General features: G+C 45.7%; 1 protein-coding gene across 3 annotated transcripts in view; it reads right to left on the bottom strand.

Moving 5' to 3' along the window:
• Positions 1-14446, bottom strand: part of LOC119456398 (irregular chiasm C-roughest protein-like) — an 812164-nt gene extending 797718 nt beyond the window's left edge. For all 3 annotated transcript variants that reach the window (XM_049669811.1, XM_049669813.1, XM_049669810.1), the window contains exon 1: positions 12755-14446. The gene's annotated coding sequence lies outside the window, so the exon portion shown is untranslated. The remainder of the gene's footprint in view (positions 1-12754) is intronic.
• Positions 14447-16393: the final 1947 nt, after the last annotated feature.

Here is a 16393-nt window from a genome sequence, read left to right on the forward strand (position 1 = left end):
GGCACGAAGGCGATCCGTCACGGCGAAACAGATGGCCGAGAATCGGATTCGTGGTCACGCAAACAGTTCGTCGGGCTCTTAGCTCTCTGCGTCGTGTTGAGTCACAACTTATATAAGCGGCATTATCTCTGTCGAGAAACCTCAAGAAGGAAATGAATCTATACGTATGTGCACGTGATGAGCTTGACGAGGCCATCGCGTCTCGCGTTGGGGGTGGAACTAAGAAGGAGGGGAGAGGTAAGTGCTTTCTGTCAGGAGGCGCACACCACGAAGCCGCAGGCGTCTCCAGAGGCCGCTCGCAGTATACAAGCAAGGAAGCGCAACAGCTCCTCTTTTGTCTCGTAACAGCGCCTTCTTTGTCCCAGTAACGATCGTTCGGACCATACGGAAGCGACACCTTTATCGCGCACAAACACATCCAGCGTGTATGTTCGCCAGCTATGGCTTTGAAGACAGGCCACAGTGCTTTCTGCGCTCAGAATTCAATGTACCGGGAAACGCGAAGAACGCTATCTGAGTCTTTATAGGTGCTCAAATACACAGGCAGGCACTACTCGATAACCTGCGGAAGACCTCCTCGTGCGTATGTGCAATAACCAGAGAGAGAGAGAGAGACAAAAGGGATGGAAACACAAGGAGGTTAGCCAGTGTAAGTACCGGCTGGCTTCTCTGTGCTGGTGCAAGGAGTAAAGGGAATAAAAGGTGATAGAAGAAAGAAATAAAGAAATAAAGTGAGAAAAATTCACACAATAACGCGATGCTACGTGCTACAATTATCAAAGTCGGTGGCACAATTCAATAACAAGCACTTCAAGAAGACCCTATGGAAGAACATCCTACGCCCTATCCTGACATTTCTCCAGGAATAGGATCTCTTGGACGCATGATAAAAGAGTTGAAGGCTAAGCGAAAGGAAAGGGTTACAGGAAGTGGAAGGCAGGGATGCCACCTGCGACCTGTAAAACATCTGCCTGTAATGCTACCTCTAAAAACATCTGAATGACTACCCTACGCTGGCGGAGGAAAACAAGTGCACAGAAAGATGAGAGAGTCAAGAAAATAGGAAATGGTGACAGCGCCACGCAGTGTATAGGCATTCACCAGTCATTTAAAAAATGCGCAGTAATACATGACAGTTCCTTCATTTCCTTGTAAACTAATGATCAGTGACGTGGCTGCTCAAAAAAGGTACCAAACCAATGGGGACGGCTACCCAGTCACGTCCCAGTGCGTTGGACAGGAATTTTCTCTGGACGCCGAATGACCTTCAATACAGCTTAAATGGTCTTATGGCATATTTTGCTATGCAAAATATACACGATGCATGTTCTGCCCCAAGAACATTTTTCCAGAGCGCCAGGAGAGTATGCTATGCAGTGCATTTCTGTCATCTACAAGCCGATTGGTTACGAAAATTTGATTTTTAGCAAGCGGCGCTTTGACAGGACACCACTAGTCCCATTGCCTGCAGCGAAGACAGTAGTGACCGGCACGACAGTGTGGCGAGATGGACTTTTTGGATGATCTTGAATGGCAGTAGTTGAGCGCTTAGTAAAGACGAGGACAAAAGAGGAGACACACGGGCGGTTCTGATTTCTGAGGCTCCCCTATGAGTGTTCTCGATGGTAAACGACAACCAAACGGCAACGCGAATGGTAGCGCCGTGGCGCGAAAGACACGACTGTCGTATCACCGGGGCCTAGGTTTCGTAAATATGATCAACAAAACTGAACTGTCACCGAAACGAGTGGCCACTTCCAGAGCCATTTTTTCCATTTTTTTTCTGCATTTTGCCTAAACATTTTTAATATAAGCCAAATTTAGTACCTCTCCTTGACAAAAGTACTGAGTACATATAATCATTTCAACTCAAAAAAGAAAAATACTTTTAAGAAAATAGACGCGGTGATATCAAAGTTTCCAATGTTGTTCGCGTGGCATGCCACTCTGAGCGTGAGTTAGCGTAAGTAAACTTGGAGGTGATAAACCTGACCGACAGAAGCTGTTTCTCCAAAATGAAGCCGGCAAAAAGGCATTTCAAAGGCTTCCCAAGTACAAAACCGAAAGAAAAGCAAGGAACAGAAAGAATATTTTGAAAGTGGCTGCGTGAGCTCAATCAATCAAATCAATCAATTTTTTTATTATTTCCCTAAAAAGCTTTTACAGATAGAGGTATACAGAAGGATGTCCCATGGTAAAAACTGAATTGGGACCTCCTGTTCATAGTTAACATAAAAATTACAATGGCAAGAATGGTAGCTCAATCAGTATTTGTTTTGTTTTATACGGGTATCATACCTAGATGCTAGCGATCTATTGCCTTTGTTTAACTGCTTGTAAAGCCTTGTTTCGCTTGTGTGACACTGTGTTTAATGTTTGCATCCACAAATGTATAAATATGTCTATATCCCCCCCGCTGTAATGCTCTTGGAGCGAATGCGGGTTTTTGTAATAAATAAATAAATAAATACAATTGCAAAAATGATAAATAATGATACAAATATAAGTAAATAAGGACATTAATAGGCAACAATTAATGTATCAGCAGTAAGTAATATAGTGAAACTAGGTAAAACTAATCTGCTCGAACAACGGTTGAAGCCCCTGGGGGTTACCTGAGCCGTCTAGCGTGTCACAAGTAGAGACATAAATGAATAATATAAGCATTTTTTTGTGTATTTGAACTCTTGTGCACGCATCTTCATTTATTATTAGGTTAATGCCCTTCCTGAAAGGGCATCTTGTATGAGCCCATTCGGCTGGTTGCATCTGCAAATGAAGCACCTGATAAATGGATGACAGGTTATCGACCTCAAAGGGGCCGGTCAAATCACGTTGTACTGAAATGAGCTCTCAACACATCATCATATCACTATGTTATGTAGTTAAAATTAAAATTGAAACCGATGCTATCCTAGTATTATGAGCAACGGCAAGGTCCGCCGATCTTAGTTGCATGCTTCACATTAAATGTGAGTACACACTTACTTTTCTTTTTTTGCTTTTTTTCAGGTCTATGTTTATATATCAGTATTACAGCAACTGCTGCAGTTTTTATAATGCAAATACACCTCGCCTGCGCCGCACAGCATGCGCCCACACCCGCATCTCACGCTTCCAAAGCAGAAACTCGGTCTGCCGCGCGTCGCAACGTCGCAGAGAATTTGCGCTGCGAGCGGATCTTACGCACGCCCGCCCTGCCACCGCGTGCAGGGCCTAGCTGCGGGGAAGTGTAGCGCGCCGTCGCCTCCTATCATCCCGGCGAACAAAGATGCCGCCGGCGTCATCTCACGCCGCCGCTCCCGTCGCAGTGCATGTGAGAGACTAGACACGAGATCGTATGCAGGCGCGTGTATACACACAGCCAGATGCGAGTGAGCAGGGCTGGGAGTCGGCGAAGCGAGACCCCCGCCCCGATGCTGTAGCGACGCTTTCGAATTGGTCGCGCTTCCGCCTCGTGCCCCGCGGCCGATCGGCCGACGCGGTACCCCCCCTGCGGTGACATATCCTAATCTTGCCTTTACTTTTACTTCTATGCCTGGTCGTACTTTTTTTTTTTAACGCGATAACGTTAAGGGCCCCGTGCCGCCGAAAATCCGGCGTTGGCGTAAGCGCCGGCGTTGTTGGCGGTTACAATCATGCCGAACCACATCACCCTGAACCGCCCCAACCGGGCAAGCCCTTCGCGTGGCGCAAGGCGTTAGTGAACAAAAAGTGAATATCTCAAAGTAAAATCCGTCAGAAAAATCGTAAAGTATGACTTGACCAAAACCTACAGACATGATAGCGTAGGATTGTAATTTGAATATACGAGAAAAAAGCCTCATAACTTACCAGGGATCTTTGAATGCTATCGCGTTCCGCTCTTAAAGGCGAAGCTTAAGCGTCCTCCAAATTTTTTTCTTTCTCTCTCTGATGCGGGGCACAAACTCTTGCCTGTCAGAGGGTACACTTCCAATAAGATGGCGTACCACTTATGCAGCGGTAGGGCACCTACCATTCCTCTGTTGCAAGATTATGTCGATTTACGGGGTTCAAATCATAAACGTTCTAATGGAAACGTTTTTTTTTAATATGGATTATTTTGTAGATGAACTGCATTCGGTGTGTGAAAAAATCTGGCCAAGCCATCGCTCGTAAATTTTTTGTTTTCTTCTTGCCCGCAGTGGTGGCTCGTCCGCTATGGCGTTCTTCTGCTCAGCACGAGGTTGCCGGTTCGATAACCGTTGGGGGCGTCCTTATTATGGCGGGCTCGGAATGCAGCAATAATAGCGTACATTCCATTAGCTGTGTGTGAAAGAATCCCAGATGGTCAAAATTAAACCAGCGTCGTCCACAACGGCGCTTCTCAATCGTAGCCCGTGCGTTGCTTTGAGATGTCAAATTCCCTTTACAAAGTCTGTCACCTTTCGCGTTGGCACGGCTGACAACGCTACATGTGATAACTGTGGTCGCCAGAAGAGACCCTTGAACACGTTCTGTGTGACTGTCCTCGATACAGTGTACAGACACGATCACTCACGTCTGCGCTGGTTTGTTTTTATGACATACCCCATAGGGGGCCAGAACAAACCATTTAGCAATACCAACCCCATAAGCCATTGCAAGGATGACGAATGCACTAATCGGAAACTTAAGGATCCCAAACCATCCCAAGAGACATTATCCTTAACATGGTGTTCATTGTGATGCGCGTGATCCTGTGCTGTAATCGTGCGCGCATGCGCTCCTGCATGTGACCCGCCGCGGTGACTTAGCGCCGTTAGCGGCCATGGAGTTGCGCTACTAAACACGAGGTCGTGGGATCCCGGCCGCGGTGGCCGCATTTCCATGGGGGCGAAATGCAAGAAAGCCCGTGTCCCGTGCATTAATTCAATTCAATTAAAGTCCTGCATCTGCTCTGCTGTGTGTGTGTTTATTTTCTTTGTCTTTTATTACGTTCACCTTCCCCATCCGCCAGTGCAGGGTAGCGAACCGTATTTATTGTTCTGGTTACTGTTCCTGCCTTTCTCTTTTCTTCCGTCTCTATCTTTAAACCTACTGTATCAATCGGTGCTTCCTATTTTGTCTCTACTGCTTAAGTGTGTTATGTATGGCGTGAACTTGTTTGATTGCTTGTAGGATATTCTTCAAAGAAATCTGAGGCTTCCTCTTAATGCAGAACACTTGTCTCAAGGGTATCACACATATATGAATAGCGTTCCTGCTCCATTGCTATGATAAAATAGCTCATACCTTCGTCAAGTTAACTAATAATTATCGCACTTCGTTCGGAGACCTTTTATTCTGTACGGCGCAGAAGAACAAAATAAATTCATATGCCGAATTTCTCGAATATATACGAACCACTGCACAGTATATCTCGATATATTCCTTGCCTTGCTTCGTTTTCTTCGTGCTTCTTTGTACGGCCGCCCTGGCTGCCTCTATCTTTCGTGGTTCCGGCGCACAGCAAAGCGACAGCCTGCCGCGCTGTTTCCGATTTGACTCTTCGTTTGCACTGGCGTGTGGACGAGGAGAAGAAGGCGACGAAAAAGAAGCGCGGCCGCTTGTGCGATATATAGAGTGTGCTGCGTGTTGCAAGGGAGTGATTGTAGCTGCGCGTCGCCTTTCGTTCCCGTTTAGCTGCGCTGCTGTTTTCGAGGACCTGCATGGGAAGCAAAATTGGTCTCCGCTTCGAGTTTCGCGAGACGCAATGGGATCCCGCTGTCGCAGCGGAGCGACGGCCAATTGTCCTGCCCGGGGGGAAAGGCCTCGTTAACCGGCATTGATCAAGTGGGTCGGAGAGCGTCGCCCCCCCCTCACCCAGTGCTCTTTCTGCAGACTTTGTGGCTTCTTTATTTTTTTTTTTCAGCATCTGACGACGCTGCGCATTTTACCTGTCTATTAGGTGCTTTCGATTGCACATTGTCTCTTCGATCTTAATTTTCAAATTACGCTGCGCGCTCGCACGCAACAAGCAGTTCTCTGTCCGACTCTGCAGATATGTTGTAACGGGAGCCCGACCACCCGCCATGAAAGCGTAATGCTGCAGGATAAATGCATGCAGCAAGCTGCAACTTGTACGCAGCAAGGAATAGTGTTGCCCTCGTAATAGGCTTGACAGAAACGGGAAGACGACAGGCTAAAGGAAGAGATCAGTGACTCGACGACGTGAGATGTTGCTCGTTCGCGTCCGGCGATGGACAATTAAATATGCAGGACGCTGTGTCTTTAGAGTGACCTTTCCAGATTATTTTCTCGCCCGTAGGCACCCTTCTCCCCCTCACCCCCCCCCTCATATACACACACGAAGGGCACGCACACACACACACACACACACACACACACACAGAGAGAGAGATACAAATAAATCAAGAAATATAGCAACTGTAAGGCGTAAACCAGGCTAACCTGTTAAGACTGCCAAAGACACGAACGGTAAGGATCAACTATAGAATAGATAAGCGAACATCGGCGCATAATTCGCCGGCAGCCTACTAACGCGAAGCTTTGTGTGAAGATGAGATCAAAGGCAATCTATGCTCTTGAAGCATTCATTATAATGCTGAAGTATGCCTGAGATGAGCACCTATGCCGAACGCATTGAGAACATTTCAGCACTAACTAGAAGCGTACGAAGGACAAGGAGGAATATGCTCCTGCCAATGTTCTAAAGATGGATATTCGCAAAACGACCCAAATTCGCGTTCTTGTTGTTTGAGCAGATTGTGGGCTCCTGATTAAAAAAAATAGAAAACGTAGAAGCAGTAGAGAGCGTATAGCTTCCTATGTTCGCTTTGCCTTGTGAAAAACCTTGTGGAAGTGAACCAGAAAGAACAACTCTTTCACGCAAACAGAGCTTTCGGGAAACGGCGTCAGAAGAAGTAGCGAGAAAATAACGTCGAAAATAATAAGGTCCCCATCGCAAATGTTGTTTCTGTCGAAGACGCCGCGTACCCACAGAAAAATGCGGCCCTTCATCCTTTCAGTTCTGATAGCCTTCACCGGCGACGAGCGACGTACGATGTTTTCTCGAGCTGTGATCCGTATGGCGAAGTGGAGGACACAAGAAAATCTGACAAGAGACGGCAGAGTCTGGGATACAGGCGAAAATACAGAAGGGTATCCCATTGCGGCGCTAGCTTGAGCAGTCCGAAAATAAATTCGATTTCCTTTTTATTCCGGACGCGCCCGTGTCTCGCCAGCCTCGTCGCGTCCACCTGCCGTGTCCTATGGCGCTTCGTTTAGTTCCGTGCAATGCTGAGAACCGCGAAGAGGTGCATCAGTTCATCCAGACGCGAAAGAATACGCGTCCTGCATTCCCTCCTGTTCTTGCAGTCATAAGTTCTTCGACGAAACTACTTCACCTGAATGCGCGTATCACGGTGGGAGCTATATAGATCTCGTGTCAGCTGACCAGATTCCGAACTTCAAATGCCTTCGAAATTAATGACTTTTCATCACTGCGTGGTGGGCTACCGTGATTGACCAGCGCCCGGGAGCCTGCTCTTAATATGCGTCCGAAAACTAAAGCTCGAGCTACTCAGCATGAGTGACCTAACTCTTGATAGCTAAGGCTTGATAAGGCTCTTGATAGCTAAGCGCTGCAATACGGAATGCTTGCTGCGCTATGTCACTCATATAGGCCATATGAAATTGCACGCAACTAGTGAAGGAGAACAGCAACTCTACTATGTCTCATCTCGCGTGAACCAGCTCGATCAGCATGTTCTTTGCCGTGAAGCAAGCACATTGGGTTATCGTGCACTGTGCCGGCTATCACCCAGGCCGTGTTTGTGTTCCTGGTTCGCGTCATGACTTTCTGCTCACCGGCTTCTTCTTGATGTCATATTGCCTTTCAATGCTTTTTGCGGTCCTATTCGCTTCATTTCCCCTTTCCAGGAAGCCTAATAAAAAAAGCATCCTGCCGCAGGGCGGATATAGCTGACACAGCAACTTTGCTCGTAGACGATTGCGAGCATTACAAAACGTAGCTCCCGGCGCTAATGGCGCTGACTGTCAGGATAGGAAGCAAACACGCCAATGATTAAGATTTGCCGATAACGCATACAAGCGGTAGCGAGAGGAAGGAGAACGCTATGAGGAGCCTAAGTATACCGTCATTTGCTGAGATAAGGCGCAGAAATAGAAAAAGAGGAAACGTTAATGATTCCGAAGGAGGAAATATAGGAAACGGTTGCCTACGATTCGTTGTTAGTGATACTTAGATGCACTTCGGCCGGGCATTGATTTTGCGTGACGCCTTCTGTGCGAATGAAGACATGTATGACCCCTCGATGCACGCCTCGGGCAGTGTTTGTACGTACATCTAAGCCCTTGGTCCTGTTTCTACTATGCATGCAGCTACGAAAAAAAAAAAACAGTACAAAAAAGAACACCGTTGCTTGTCCCTTCCTTGCATCTTGTTATTTTGCGCTGCTTCTTTCGGATCAAGTAATGAACCAACTAGACCAAAGCATGCTCTCCTGCAAAAAAATCGTAGGCACGGTTTTAGCGGTGATAATAAATTATGCGCCGAAATTTATAAATTTTATAAATAATTTTATACGCCGAAAATTTAATAAATTTTATGCGTAAGTGTCAAATGACCCATTGAGCGAAATGCAGCTCCACTAGCGTGAAACCTGGGGAGGTGCGAAGCATGCAGTGACGCACCACTAATGGGCTCATACTGCCTTAAGCAATGGCTTTGCAAGTTGCAACACGGGCCATAAGGTTATTCGTTAAAAACATTATTTATTTATTTATTTATTTATTTATTTATTTATTTATTTATTTATTTATTTATTTATTTATTTATTTATTTATTTAAAGATACCTTACAGGCCCCTAGAGGCATTGTGTAAGGGGGGAGAGCACAATAAAGAATTATTACTTATACAATAGCTAATACATATGTGAATACATATGCAAAACATATGTATTCACATATAATTAGTTGAGTATACATTTCAATTTTTTGTGCAAGTAATGTCCGCCTCTTTGAGTAGACCAGCTCATGAACTAGAATTGTGCTACCTGCCACAGGCAACCTTTAAAAATTTTTGAAGGTGTTCGTTGAAACAGCCTGTATATGTTATCTTGTACAAATATGTGTGCTTCTTCGTGTGCTTATTGAAAGACGCGTGTCACTGAGCAGGTCACTGAGCAGGTAACGCAGGCAACGCACCGCAGGCAACGCATCAAGTTTGTTACAAACAAACGTTGTGCCTTTCCTGCGGAACACCACGACGAAGCCAAGTAACCCCGCAAACTTCAGTAAACGCAATAAGTATTGCCGGTCACGATAAGGAACCATGAAAGCAGACAGTATATCTACCTCAAGGACATAAAAAAGAATGCGCTACCAATGAGAGACGCTGGCACTGACGAACGAGCACGACCCACCGCTGTAGCTCAGTGGCTAGTGGCGAAGGCGTTGCAACAACGTGGGTTCGATCGCGGCCGTGGGGGCGCGGCATTCCGATGGGAGCGGAATGCAAAAAATGTTCATGCACCGTGCATCGAGCGTCCGTTAAAGAATCTCATAGTGGTCAAAATTAATCCGGAGTCCGCCACTATAGCGTGCCTCAAGATGGTACCGTGGTTCTTGGAAGTAAAACCCCACGGTTTAGGGTATGCGTAAGCAACAGATTGAGATGTAATTGGGCAATCCCCGAAAACAAAAGATAACGACGAAGTGTTTACGCGACGAATAACTAAGAAAGTGCAAAAATCAACGCCCCAGAAATCTACCTCAGCCGTTTCTTCATTGCATTTGCTACGATATAAACTCAACATCTCAATCAGTCCGATACAGCAGGAAAACATAGGGGAAATTACTTGTACTTACTAATTCAATTAAATAAATGATAAATTAATAGAAATTAAAGTGGATGAAAAAACAACTTTCCTCAGGTGGGGAACGATCCCACATCTTCGCATTACGCACGCAATGCTCTTACCATTGAGCTACCGCGGTGCTGTTTTCCCATCCACTTTCCGGGGTATTTATGTTTTACGACTACAACTAACCCTGGGAGTGTAAGCAAGCGCCAAGAGGGGAATAATGAAGTAAAACACAAAAAGGTTACTCAGTGGTGTGATGTCATAGCAATATTTCGTTACCCCATGCTTCGGCGGCAGAAGTTGAACCAAAGGTTTAAAATATAGTACAGGAATTTAAAGTTTTCCAGCGCATTTCGCACTTCCTTTCTTTCTTTTTTCTCCCTTTTTATTTTTCTCACTGAAGCGCCTAACTGCGCGCTAGGCAAACACAGCTTTACACGTAAGTTAAACTTATTTGGCTTAGCGTTTACAGCTTCCGAAGCATAAGGCAGGAGACATGTTCTCATTTTCCCACTGAAAGATCATTTTTAAAGATAGCTAGACTCACTTCAAGTGACCCATGTTTGCGACACTGAGCCGCGGTGTGTGTTGGAAATATTTTAATAAAACCGAAAGGTGTCTATCATTCAAAAATTTAAGCATTGAGTAACTGGTTTTAAATGCGTATACCCGTGCTGCTAAGCAGACAGTGCTGCGTTACCGAATTTTGAAGAAAACGTAAACACAACTTTCACCCGTATACTGTTCAATGTGCGTATGATCTTTAGCACGCACAAGAAGCACGGAGAGATCAGGCACAGCTTGTTCTTTATATATATATATATATATATATATATATATATATTCATATTATCTGTATAGTTTCAGCGTGGCCCGAACGCTGACGAGCACTTAGTGTAATTAGTGCAGCGTGGATAACATAAATCACATGGCTTGTCATGCAATCTGAGAGGCGGCCATGATGCTTCCGAGTTTGCTAATCAGGTTTACGATGAAAGCGATGATGACGCTCCGCTGTAAGGAGCCAGCTGCGAAAGTAAAAATACGCGTGCCAGCGCATTCTGGATGAACAGAGCTTGTTCAGGCGCCATTTAGCGCAACATATCATATCTTCCCGACAGTTTGTGCCACGAAAATACACGGATAAATAAAAATCGAAAGCGCGTTAGCACAAAAGAGCGGCACTTACAAAGAGCGTGCCTTGTGTGCGACTCGTGTTCATTTTTATGTGTTGTTTGCTGTCACCGTTTGCAGAGAGAAATTACTGAATACGCGTATCGGAAGGATTCTCAAGGCCGACGAGGGAACATCAATCACGCCAAAATCAAGATGAGCAAAATTACACGGGGACATAGTTTTCTATTGAATAATTTTACCGTCTCATTGCGGAGGTGCTTTTATCAGCGCATTACGCAACTAGCAGAGTGTACTCGTAAGAGCCACCGTGCACTGTTAGTGGCCATGCCCGTGTTTTATTTTGGTTGTTGTTCTTATAAAGCACCAGGAAATGTTGAGATTAGCGCAACAGTGATTTAAACTGGCAGCAGGGAATATGCATAATGAATCATAAACGTCTACTGTTAACTCCTATTTCGATAAGCTTTGCAGGCATGAGCTCGGTGTAAAAGAAAACAAATATCCATTTGTTCTTTCTTTTTTCTGTTTGAGTGTGTACTTTTAGCATTGTCAAACAGAAGCTTGGAGGGATTTCACCCTTCATGCCGCGACCTTTTTGTTAAATGATTATTTATCACGATGTTTGAGCGGTTTTATTAAAACCCACCCTTTATGTAATGCCCCTACGGGGGACTTTAAGGTAATAAACTGAACCGAACTGAACACTAACTGAGCTGACACGGTTATCTCAACATCTTTGTTGATAATGGGCGCACCTGTTTAAATGCACTGAAACTTGATTTTATACTGCCCAAGCACGTTGCACACAGTCTAGACAAGCTCTGCGTGGCTTCAGCAGGTAAGAACCCATATCTGTTACGTTCATGCATCGTCCAAATTTCAGTCATGGGGTTGATCTAATTTAAGCCCGAAATGCGACTCTGGGGCATAATGCCGTATGTATGAAGTTTATCTTACAAACTTCAATTAAAAGGGTAGTTACCAAGAGCTACAGCGTCCTCATAGTTGTCTTCTTATTATGAAAGGCGTTAGGCATCGCTATATTAGTCAGTCGGAAGTGTCTATCTGACAAATAATGTGACACTTTATGTAAAGGCTATTTCGATGCTTTCCTTTTTATTATTTTTCACCGTAATCTCCTGGAGCACTCGACACATATTCAGCTGAGAGGCCGACGCTTTGCTTTTCAGGCTGCCACCAGCCAGCTTCTTTCCGCTCACAAAGCCGGCCTGTCAGTGATTGAGCATCGTGTAAATTGTTACTCCGGGCAGAATCTGAGTATGCAACAATGGTCAACTCTTCAATTCCCACAACAAGCTTATTTTCTTCCAGGCCTCTGCTTCCTATACCAGCGACATGCATCAAGGTTTTGCGAAAACATTTAGCGGACCGCTGAGATTACGAGCCCAATCAATCCCACCGCATTTCAAGTCATGATGACCCTCTAAAGAACAATCATTGTTCATCGTGCAGTGAAACAAACAACTAAATATTGTGTAAGAAATGGCGCGTAATTATTCTTTACACAGCACACAATTCAACATTATAGACGACAACTACACAACGTTTTCACCTGCCGCTGAGTTGCATTGCTGGGAAGCCCATGGCGTTTGCAATAGGTGAACCAGACTGAAAAATGAACTAGCTGAGGAATTGCGTTTCGTAAGTTACTCCACAATGGGTTTAAGGAAGGAAAAAATGTACAGCACTTTTTAAATCCCCTTCAGGCCATAAGAAAATCACCCGTAGAAAAAAAAAAGGCACCTTATCAGACATATGTACGTACCTTATGTCCCTTGAGAAGTTACTCCTAAGTAGCCTTGTCAAAGTTTGTCGTCGTATATAGCTCCTAAGTAGCACTCAGATGCGACGACTTAGTGTACATCCGATACCAAGCCGTGGCTTTGGCGTCTTTCACACAGCACAAAGCACCACACTGGTGTTGCTGACTCCGGGCGCAGGAAGGCTCTATGAAGACTACGCAGGTGAGGCGATTATTCCATCAGGTTGGTGAAATTGGCACCACGTCCACTGGTACACACGTGGTCACAACGCTCAGCTTCCAGATGGTGATGATAAGCGCTATCAAACAAAAAAGTTCACGGAAGTAAAATAAAATGAAAGCAACTTCTCGAAGCACAGTCACACGTGCTGCACAGTTTGCGTGGACAAGGTTTCTTTTGCGAGCTAGTGCGTCGCAGATAATATGAACGTGGTATCAGACGTTCTATGAACTCGGAGGCTTTTGTGTAACGAGAATATAATGTTACAACGGGAGCTCGCAATGTTACAATGTGAGCTTTCACGGTGCTTAACCTAGCTGCTACTCTAGTTGGTTACAAGGTTAAATATTCAGTATATAATAGTTCACAGTTACATGTCAAACACGAGAGTATGAGACGACGGGAGGGCGTTCTGCCGGGCTTCTACTCTAACTGGTTCTACAAATGGAGTTTATGGTAGAGAAAGAAAACTAGTTTTTGAATATATTATTACCGCGGATGTAAGCATCCGCCAATCTTCTCCTTCTTATTAGAGCATACAAATTCAAGAAATCTCAGAGGGAGAGAGAGCTCATCCGCTTCCAAATATGTGTCATTACTGCTGCCACCAAAACACATTAGGTTACATCGTCAAACATGAAAGCAACTTCTTCGCCGCGTGCTTTCTTTCGACGCTTGAGAGCCACGGCAGATCTTGGGTTTTCACGGAACAAAATGCCCAGCAATACTAGCAATAGTGCTTCAAGCGATGTCCTATTCTTCGTGACTCGTTGCGGATGTTCACGCAATGGACAATTGCAGGCGGCGGCCGAACTGACTCCGCCGAAACCTATTCGTATATCGTTGTGCTGCGGTTATCAATTCACTCCTAAAATTCACTTTGCTATTGCATAAAAGCCACTACGCACGAACACACACTGTCGAGCCGGCTTACGCCACATACTATGGCAGGTGACGCAACAAGGTGAACTATTATTGTCTTTTCGAGGAGTAGAATTCAACAAGCACTGCTACCAATCACTTCTCCGGTGTCCACTCGTTGCAAAATGTGCAAAAAAAAAACAACAACAAAACAGCGCCGTCCCGTTAAGAAGCCAAGCTTTGCGGCGTCCTTGCTGCAAACGAGGGAACCAACGCCGACAAGCGCCGATGTAAATGATGAGAGCGCACAGCGCCGACAGTGGCTACCGGCCTTCGGCGACGTCCACTCTACATCGTGCGCACTCCTTGAGGCGAGGCAAGAATGAGATGGACTTCCCAGATGACCGAGCGGCGGCAACCGGGCTTTCGAGGAGTTCCGGTGTTTTCCGAGGAGCACGGGGGGGCGGGGCGGTCGTGCCGGAGTGCGCGTGGCTCGTGAAGCGAGCGGCTTGCGTCGCCGGCACAAGCAAGGGGCCTACGGCGCGCCGTCCCGAGCAAACTGAGTGGGACTGGAGCGGCGCTCGGCGCGCGCGAGCGAGCGATGCCGTGGCGGGTGCGCAGACCGGGCTACAAGGCGAGAGTGGGAGAAGGGTAGCAGAAAAAAAGGATGAGAAGGAGACCGGTCGGCGGAGTAGCGCGCGTGCCCCCCCTCGCCCTTAATTGATCCTCGTTGCTCCGGCGGCCGCTGTGGGCGCTCCTCGTGCAACGAAGTCAGTCGGGCTCTTTTTTTTTTTTTTCCTCTCCGGCGTTCGTTCACTCCTTCCACTCTCGTTTTCAGCGTTCTCTGTTCCATTTCTGAGTGATTGGTGTCCCGTGTTGTCTTTGTTCAAATTCCGCACACTGCCTCCTAATAAACATTCTCGCTCGCTGACTCGCTCGTTTCGCCTCGTCGTGTCTGCTAAGCGAGCGGGAGCCGTCCTCTCCTTCGTGCATCCCCTGTTCCCTTCACAGCGACAGCGGACGTGGTGCTCGGGACGAGGCTCCACGTGTCTCCAGAGAAAGCCCCAGAGGTTCGTGACTGCGTGGACTGGATGATGACTTTCTTTTTGGCAGTAGCATGCCAAGCCTGTCGCTAAACTAAGCTCTCCAGATATCCATTAAACCACCTCCCTTTCTGCCGCGCTAGTCGTCGCCACAGCAAGCATTTCCCTAATCGGTGATCGCTGCTATCTTTAATTTTTATATATACATATACCTAAACGGATCTAACTAATCTAAGTGAGCGCTCGTTATTTCCATAACTTTCAAAAAATTGCTCGGATTTTCGTACGTAGGTTTCATGGCGATTTTTAAGGCATGCATGATATTCTCTAACAAGCTATGCCCATGGAGCGAAGTCCAGTATTCTCTGTTCATTGTATAACAAAGATCTGCGCGAATAACCCTGGAGGAGCATTCGCTAATTACCTATACATAGCTAGGTAATTACTGACTCTTGGGCACTGATAGTGAGGATTAGGTGCACTAATTATCCTTGCGTGAGTCGATGTAAAAGCTGGCTGAATCAGCCTTCAGCACGCACCATGTAAAGGGTGGCTGAATGCTGATTCGATAGACTAGTCGTAATCTAGAGGGCTAGCACACCTCCCGAATTTCTCGGGCTGTCTTTCTACATTATAATCACGCTGAGCACAGCGTGTATTCGGATGCATGAACCCCACTTTGTGGATGCTTAAGTTTGTTTGCAAGGAGTATCCACCTAAATACCTTCAAAATTAGGGCAGGTGTCGCATTGTACGAAAGTTCCTACCAACACTTTACGGCCTAACTCTGCTTGTGTTAAAGAATCGGAATGTTGTGTATTTTATTTTCCCGCAGTAAGGTGCTCATGTTGTTCACACATGCGCCGTTCTCTTTTTCGATGCGGAAGAATTCAACTGCCACACTCGTGGGCTTACGCTCTCCTATATAACCCAAAGCATGCACACTGTTAATGGGAAGCTGGTACTCGATGTCTTCTTAGATAGTTAGTGTCAAGTAAACAATGCGGAACTGGTTCCTCCAGAAACTTGAGAGGAGTTCTTACCAAGGTACACAGTGAGCGCCGTAGATAGATTTATACTAAGACAACGTATTACGTGGACCGACTAATTTCAAGACTGCAAAGCAAGAAATTTTCCCCATTGACTCAGCCCACAGATAATATGAAGCCCACCTCAGAGGCAATTAATTGAGGCGTTAATAAATAATTTCTCAAGTATATAAATATAGTCTATATAGAATTTACATATAGGTAGTTGTGTGAAGCCCAATGTGACATCTCAGGTACATATGTCATCGTGAAGTTTTTTTTTTTTTTTTTTTTTTTTAATATCGTTCCAAGGATCACTTGCCTCAAGTACCGATAACATGGGTGTGACATCTGCGTATTGAAAATTTGCCAACATTTAAAAAAACAGAGCATCAGAAACGGGAATATTATGCAGAAATGGCCGGAGTGATGTTTCTTGAGGTATGCTGTACGGTCCTAATATACGCAATACTTGTCATCAACGCCGTCC

This window comes from Dermacentor silvarum, chromosome 6 (assembly GCF_013339745.2).
Source record: "Dermacentor silvarum isolate Dsil-2018 chromosome 6, BIME_Dsil_1.4, whole genome shotgun sequence".
In the NCBI taxonomy this organism is placed as follows: Eukaryota; Metazoa; Arthropoda; class Arachnida; order Ixodida; family Ixodidae; genus Dermacentor; species Dermacentor silvarum.